This window comes from Bison bison, unplaced genomic scaffold (assembly GCF_000754665.1).
Source record: "Bison bison bison isolate TAMUID 2011002044 unplaced genomic scaffold, Bison_UMD1.0 scf7180017864291, whole genome shotgun sequence".
In the NCBI taxonomy this organism is placed as follows: Eukaryota; Metazoa; Chordata; class Mammalia; order Artiodactyla; family Bovidae; genus Bison; species Bison bison.
This window is the reverse complement of record NW_011494863.1, coordinates 8,657,547-8,666,122: the sequence shown is the minus strand read 5'-3', so window position 1 is coordinate 8,666,122 and position 8,576 is coordinate 8,657,547.

Below are 8,576 nucleotides of genomic sequence, written 5' to 3'. Positions count from 1 at the left end.
GACAAGGCTGTGGTCCATGTGATTAGACTGGTTAGTTTTCTATGATTGTGATTTCTGTCTGTCTGCCGTCTGATGCCCTCTCTCATTGCCTACTGACTTACTGGTATTTCTCCAACCTTGGACGTGGGCTATCTCCTCACGGCCCTGCTCCTGACCTTGGACCTGGAGTATCTCCTCTCGGCCTCTTGCTGCTCCAGCACCGCACAGCCACCACTTGCTTCCAGTGCCGCGGAACAACACCCAGTTGTGGATGTGACCAGTGATGGAAGCAAGGTCCGATGCTGTAAAGAGCTATATTGCATAGGAACCTGGAATGTTAGGTCCATGAATCAAGGCAAATTGGACGTGGTCAAACAGGAGATGGCAAGAGTGAACATCGACATTTTAGGAATCAGCGAACTAAAACGGACTGGAATGGGTGAATTTAACTCAGATGACCATTATATCTACAACTGTGGGCAAGAATCCCTTAGAAGAAATGGAGTAGCCATCATAGTCAACAAAAGAGTCTGAAATGCAGTACTTGGATGCAATCTCAAAAACAACAGAATGATCTCTTGTTCATTTCCAAAGCAAACCATTCAATATCATGGTAATCCAAGTCTATGCCCTGACCAGTAATGCTGAAGAAGCTGAAATTGAACGGTTCTATGAAGACCTACAGGACCTTCTAGAACTAACACCCAAGAAAGATGTTCTTTTCATTATAGAGGACTGGAATGCAAAAGTAGGAAGTCAAGAAACACCTGGAATAACAGGCAAATTTGGTCTTGGAGTACAGAATGAAGCCGGGCAAAGGCTAATAAAGTTTTGCCAAGAGAACACACTGATCATGGCAAGCACCCTCTTCCAACAACACAAGAGAAGACTCTACACATGGACATTACCAGATGGTCAACACCGAAATCAGATTGATTATATTCTTTGTAGCCAAAGATGGAGAAGCTCTATGTAGTTAGCAAAATCAAGACAGGGAGCTGACTGTGGCTCAGATCATGAACTCCTTATTGCCAAATTCAGACTTAAATTAAAGAAAGTAGGGAAAACCACTAGACCATCCAGGTATGACTTAATCAAATCCCTTATGATTATACAGTGGAAGTGGGAAATACATTTAAGGTACTAGATCTGATAGACAGAGTGCTTGATGAACTATGGATGGAGGTTCGTGACATTGTACAGGAGACAGGGATTAAGACCATCTCCAAGAAAAAGAAATGCAAAAAAGCAAGATGGCTGTCTGAGGAGGCCTTAAAAATAGCTGTGAAAAGAAGAGAAGCAAAAATCAAAGGAGAAAAGGAAAGATATACCCATTTGAATGCAGAGTTCTAAAGAATAGCAAGGAGAGATAAGAAAGCCTTCCTCAGTGATCAGTGCAAAGAAATAGAAGAAAACAATAGAATGGGAAAGACTAGAGATCTCTTCAAGAAAATTAGAGATACCAAGGGAACATTTCATGCAAAGATGGGCTCAATAAAGGACAGAAATGGTATGGACCTAAGAGAAGCAGAAGATATTAAGAAGAGGTGGCAAGAATACACAAAAGAACTGTACAAAAAAGATCTTCATGACCCAGATGATCACGATGGTGTGATGATCACTCACCTAGAGCCAGACATCCTGGAATGTGAAGTCAAGTGGGCCTGAGGAAGCATCACTACGAACAAAGCTAGTGGAGGTGATAGAATATAAGTAGAGCTATTTCAAATCCTGAAAGATGACGCTGTGAAAGTGCTGCACTCAATACACCAGCAAACTTGGAAAACTCAGCAGTGGCCACAGGACTGGAAAAGATCAGTTTTCATTCCAATCCCAAAGAAAGGCAATGCCAAAGAATGCTCAAACTACCACACAATTGTACTCATCTCACACGCTCGTAAAGTGATGCTTAAAATTCTCCAAGCCAGGCTTCAGCAATACGTGAACCATGAACTTCCAGATGTTCAAGCTGGTTTTAGAAAAGGCAGAGGAACCAGAGATCAAATTGCCAACATCCACTGGGTCATCAAAAAAGCAAGAGAGTTCCAGAAAAACATCTACTTCTGCTTTATTGACTATGCCAAAGCCTTTGACTGTGTGGATCACAACAAACTGTGGAAAATTCTGAAAGAGATGGGAATACCAGGCCACCTGACCTGCCTCTTGAGAAACCTGTATGCAGGTCAAAGCAACAGTTAGAACTGGACATGGAACAACAGACTGGTTCCAAATAGGAAAAGGGATCCGTTAAGGTTGTATATTGTCACCCTGCTTATTTAACTTATATGCAGAGTACATCATGAGAAACACTGGGTTGGATGAAGCACAAGCTGGAATCAAGATTGCCAAGAGAAATATCAATAACCTCAGATATGGAGATGACACCACCCTTATGACAGAAAGTAAAGAACTAAAGAGCTTCTTGATGAAAGTGAAAGAGGAGAGTGAAAAAGTTGGCTTAAAGCTCAACATTCAGAAAACTAAGATCATGCCATCTATCCCATCACTTCATGGCAAATAGATGGGGAAACAGTGGCAGACTTTATTTTTGGGGGCTCCAAAATCACTGCAAATGGTGACCACAGCCATGAAATTAAAAGATGTTTACTCCTTGGAAGGAAAGTTATGACCAACCTAGACAGCATATTAAAAAGCAAAGACATTACTTTGCCAACAAAGGTCCTTCTAGTCAAGGCTATGGTTTTTCCAGTAGTCATGTATGGATGTGAGAGATGGTCTATAAAGAATGCTGAGCACTGAAGAATTGACGCTTTTGAACTGTGGTGTTGGAGAAGACTCTTGAGACTCCCTGAGTCTGAAAGGAGATACAAGAAGTCCATCCTAAAGGAGATCAGTCCTGAGTGTTCATTGGAAGGACTGATATTGAAGCTGAAACTCCAAAACTTTGGCTCCCTGATGCGAAGAACTGACTCATTTGAAAAGACCCTGATGCTGGGAAAGATTGAAGGCAGGAGGAGAAAGGGACGACAGAGAATGAGATGGTTGGATGGCACCACCGACTCAATGGACATGAGTTTGGGTAAACTCCAGGAGTTGGTGATGGACAGGGAGACCTGGCGTGCTGCAGTCCATGGGGTCACAAAGAATTGAACAGGACTGAGCGACTGAACTGAAGTGAACTGATACCTGGTTCATTTTGTTGTTAGGCAGAAACTACCATAATGTTGTAGAGCAATTATACTCCATTAAAAAAATCTGATAACATCATTACAAGTTTAGCAAAAAAGAGAAAAATATGCATAACCTAGATACAATTGTTACAGTTTTTGTTTATCCCTTGTTAATAGTCAACATATTTAATAGTCATAAACATGACATATGACTACTTTTACATCCTGCTTCTTCACTTAACCTGCCATTGTTCACATTTTCCCATATTTGTTGAGAGTTTATGACTTTTTAAAATTGCAGTATAGTATATTTATGGTATTATATTAGTTTCAGTTGTACAACATAGTGATTCAAAATTTTTATAGATTATACTTCATTGTGGTTATTATAAAATATTGCCTATATTCCCCATGCTGTCCAATATATACTGAGCTGTGCTTAGTCACTCAGTCATGTTCAACTCTGTGACCCCATGGACTGTAGCCCACCAGGCTCCTCTGTCCATGGAATTCTCCAGGCAAGAATATTGGAGTGGGTTGCCATGCCCACCTCCAGGGGATCTTCCTGACCCAGGGATCAAACCCAGGTTTCCTGCTTTGCAGGTGGATTTTTTACCATCTGAGCCACCAGGGAAGCCCAAGTATCCTGAGGTGGGTAGCCTATCCTTTTTCCAGGGGAAATTCCCCACTCAGTAATCAAGCCGGGGTCCCCTGCATTGCAGGCAGATTCTTTACCAGCTGAGCCACCGGGGAAGCCGATCCAACATATCCTCATAGTTTGTTTCATACATAGCAGTTTGTATCTCTTAACCCCCATCCCTATCTTATCCCACCCCCATCTTTATAAAATGCTCCCTTCCCAAGACAAAACAAACAAAAAAGACTGCAGTGCAGTTTATTTTACATCAAAGATGTCCTGCTGCTGCTGCTAAGTCACTCAGTCGTGTCCGACTCTGTGCGACCCCAGAGACGGTAGTCCACCAGGCTCCCCCGTCCCTGGGATTCTCCAGGCAAGAACACTGGAGTGGGTTGCCAGCTCCTTCTCCAATGCATGAAAGTGAAAAGTGAAAGGGAAGTCTCTCAGTCGTGTCCGACTCTTAGCAACCCCATGGACTGCAGCCCACTAGACTTCTCCATCCATGGGATTTTCCAGGCAAGAGTACTGGAGTGGGGTGCCATTGCCTTCTCCACAAAGATGTCCTAGGCAATGCTATATCTGGATTGCTCCTCGCGTGCCATTGCTTACCATCCAGGAGTCTCTGCCTTCTGCTGATCTATAGGTAATAGAAGATGCCGCCGGAATACATTTCCCTGAAGTTATAATCAGATACCCTGTGGCTCACTTCACAGGTCATCCCAATGCAAACTGGCAAGTCATTTACTACAGTTACAGAAAATGCAAATCTGTTCAGGTATGTGACAAGTGGAAAGCTCCATTTTGTTGCTTGGTTAGAGAAATAGCTTGCTGTTTTTATGTGGTTTGGGATAACTTTTTCAGCAGGAAGTGACTTAAGGTGGCCACAGACAGAATGGTTCTCTTATGTTTGTGACTGCCCTAAGTAATGTCTCCTCTACCTCTCTAGGGAGAGATGTGACAAAATCACCGTGTGTTCGTGGGGCTGTGTCCTTTGTTAGCTTGACACTGGTAGGATGTTTCTTTATGTGAATATTTGTCCTGATTAAAGTCAACCTCTGCCCAGAAACAGTTGGATATTGTTTAGATATTATTAGAATAATTTTCTTTGTTAACATCTCACTTTTAGTCTTTCCTTTTATTCTCCCTTTGGATCCTTACATCAGAACTCTGTTGTGGGTGTTTTTTAAGAGCACAGGCTCTGAGTTAGCTGGTGAAGGATTTGAATTCTACCTTGAAGTGCTAGCTGTGATACTTTGGGCAAGAAACTTAACTTGTCCAGGCCTTGTTTTCTCCACCGGTCAAATGAGAATAATCACATGAAATTTATGGGGTTGTTATGAAGGTTAAGGCCATGCATGTGGAGTTCTCAGCACAATGTCTTACTCAAGGAATAAAGTCCTTAATAATCCTGTTAAGTGGGTAAGGCAAATACAAAGAAGAAAGACATCTAGAAGTTAAATAAGATGCTTGGCCAGAGGCCACATAGTTGCAGAACTGGAGTCAGATCAGCCATTCCCATTTCAGTCTTCATTTCAGGACTGCTTGGCTTTCTTAATTAAACACATATGTGTATATGCAGCTGTTGACTCTTAAAGGTGATGTTTCATCAACAAATGTAATTATGGAGCATGTACATTGCAACAGTCATAGTGGTGAGGCAATGTAACTGAGCATATCTACGCCCACACATGGGAAAACAGACAAGCCTGGTCTACCTTCAGAATGTGCTCCTCTCAAAGGAAACCTTGGACTCTTGGCACGTATTTTGCTTCCAGTTACCATTCTGTCATAGCTTGGGCACTTAAGAGCCTCAGCTTCTTCACTAGTAAAATAATGGCACTTGACTCACAGTGCCATTAAGATTAATCAAGACACAATGGAAATCCTTAGGACTGAACTTGTTACAGAATTCCTAATAAATGTTAGCTGGTATCTTTATTGTTGCTGCTGCTGATGGTGAAGGTGCCCCTGGTGTATATAGAAAGTCAGAGAGGGAAGACTTCAAGTCTTTCCTGGCTAGCCAATTAAAAAACTGGCTATCTTACTTTCTTCATAATTCTTGTGACTATCTGACCTAATCTTTCTTACTGTCAGTTCCCTGCGACTAGACTTGTGTTCCACCAGGGAGGGAACCCAGGACAATGCTGGACACATAGCAAATTTCCTCCTAACGGTCAGAAGATGAATCGATGAAAGGAGGGATGAAAGCAATGGGAAAGGAGAGGAAGGTAACCTATAGGAGCAAAGAGGGAGGGAATGGCCTGTTTTATGGATATTTCACATGAATTTTTTTTTTATATACATTTCTTTTAAAAAATATTTATTTATATTTGGCTGTGCTGGGTCTTCACTGCTGTGTGCAGGCTTTCTCTAGCTGCAGTGCTCAGGTTTCACATTGCGGTGGCTTCTCTTTTTGCAGAGCACAGCCTCTAGGGTACGCAGCCTTCAGCAGTACAGTAGACAGGCTTAGTTGCCCCGCAGGATGTGGAATCTTCCTGGACCAGAGATCAAACCCGTGACCCCTGCACTGGCAGATAGATTCTTAGCCACTGGGCCACCAGGGAAGTCCCTCACATAAATTTCTAAGTCCAACATCACCAGCATTTGTTAAAAAGGAGCAGCTGCCCAAAGGAAGTCAGTAATTTTGATGGAGTATAGACAGTCTTTAAGGTCCTTTCTCCTCATCGTGGGTTAAGTATAACTGGTGTCAATGTACTTGTCTTTGATTTGAGTTTATGTCAACTTCTATCCTTCAAACCACCAAGGCTGTTACAGGCCTGCCACTGAGATCCCATTTCCCACAATCCCAATTTCCCCCCAAATTGATGTTCAGAGTTTCAATTCATGAACTTCAGTGTAGATGCCTTTAAAGATCATGTCTATGCGCACAAAGAAACCTTCCAAATGCTTATGGGCACTAAATGAATTAATACATATATGGGAAACCATTACATTAACGAGTGGCACACAGCAACTGTACCAATGAATGTTCCCTACTGTTGTTTTTAATATTATCATCATCATCCATTCATTCAAAAGAGATTTACGGAGTGCCTTAAGTGCCAACAGATGCTCTAGACTCCAGATATTCAAAGGTAGACTAAACAGATTGAATATCTGCCTTCATGGAGCTTATGATGTAGTGGAGAATTCAGAAGATGAAGTTGGGCAGGCCAGTGAATGACTGAGCTACCCAGATGGGTGGTTGCAGTCTATACTCTCAATAGGGACAGGCCCTCATCTGCCTTGTTTAAAACTGTCTCTCCAGTACCTTCTGAAGAGCAGAGTGGTTGTGCAGTTCATGTTCGATGACTAAGTAACTGCAAGAGTGAATTTCTAAGAAGGGGTCAGTTGAAAGTGGGCCTTACAGGTTTGGAGCTTAGGCAGGGTGTGCACATGTGGTGTGAGCTCTGAGTTTGTGAACTCTGTGTTCATGGAGCAGTCTGGCATAGAGTGTATGTGGGTGGACATGGAAGAGGCTGCGGATGTGAGAATGTACATGTGCATGAGTAATACCTGCGTGTGTGTCCGCTAATAGAAATGGCAAAGTCTTTGGTTCTCAATTTTGAGGTAAATCTAGACTTGTGTGTGGGGCCAAGTGTAGGGTTCTGACCTCAATAAGTGAGGTATCAGCCAGGAAGTTGTCCGATGAGGACAAAGTATTAAGAGTACTTTGCAAGGCTTGTCTGATCAGTAGTGTAATTGTGTGTGATGCAAATCAAGGGTGGATAGGGACTTCCCTGGTGGGCCAGTGGTTAAGACTCTGGGCTTCCACTGCAAGGGGCATGGGCTCCATCCCTAATCAGGGGAACTAAGATCCCTCATGGCTGGAGGTTCGACCAAAAAACAAACAAAACAAACCTTGACACCTTAGGGAAAAAAAAAAAAAAAAGATGTGGTTTTCATCTTTTACCTATTTAGGTAAGCACATAGTAGAAAACCAAACAATTCAAACCAAAACTATACTTCAAAAAAAATCTTTTAAGTGACTTCCTTGGTGTTCCAGCAATTGAGCCTCCACCTTCCAATGCAGTGGGTGCAGGTTTGATCTGTGGTCTGGGAGCTAAGATCCCACATGCCAGCAAGTCATGGCCAAAAGTAAATAAACAAATTAAGGGTGGATAAAAAGCAAAATCCAGGGTGAAATATATGAAGTAAGAATAGGTTGAAGGGGGACTTCCCTGATGGTCCAGGGGTTAAGACTTGCCCTTCCAATGTAGGCGGTGCAGTTGGATCCCTGTTTGGGGAGCAGTCCACATCAAAGAAAAATTAAAAGAATAAATTGAAGTGTGTGAGTCTGTTACAGGTTTCTTGTGATTGTCAACAAGATGATGTGTCTGTAGAGCTCTGTAAGCCAATAATTCAGGAGTTCATTATGTGAGGGTGCAGGTTTGTGAGGCAGATTCTAGAACCGGGAGCAATTGTGAGACAATTCTAAGATTAGGATGAGACAGAGTCTGGGATTATGGGTAAACAAAGTCTGAGATTGTGAGTCTGGTAAATCTGAGTTTGTGTGTGTGTGTGTTGCTGTAAATCAGGAAGAACTTAGAGTTTATATCAACCCACCTGAGCCAACAAAGTTTCCGTACCTGAGTGGGGCAGAGGCTTGTGTTTTGGGAGTGAGTGTGGGTAAAACAGGGTTTGTGCTCACATGAGAGTGAGGCGAGCTCTTGAGTGTCAACCTGGGGGTTGTTGGGCGAGCTGGAACCGTGCCTGTGTGTGTGCGCGCGCGCCAAGTTGGATTTCTCCTTTGGATGGGCGGCGGGGACGCGTGATCGCAGGAGGCCACGTTAGGGTCCCGGCGCGCAGGAGGTGCGGCCGGCTGGGCG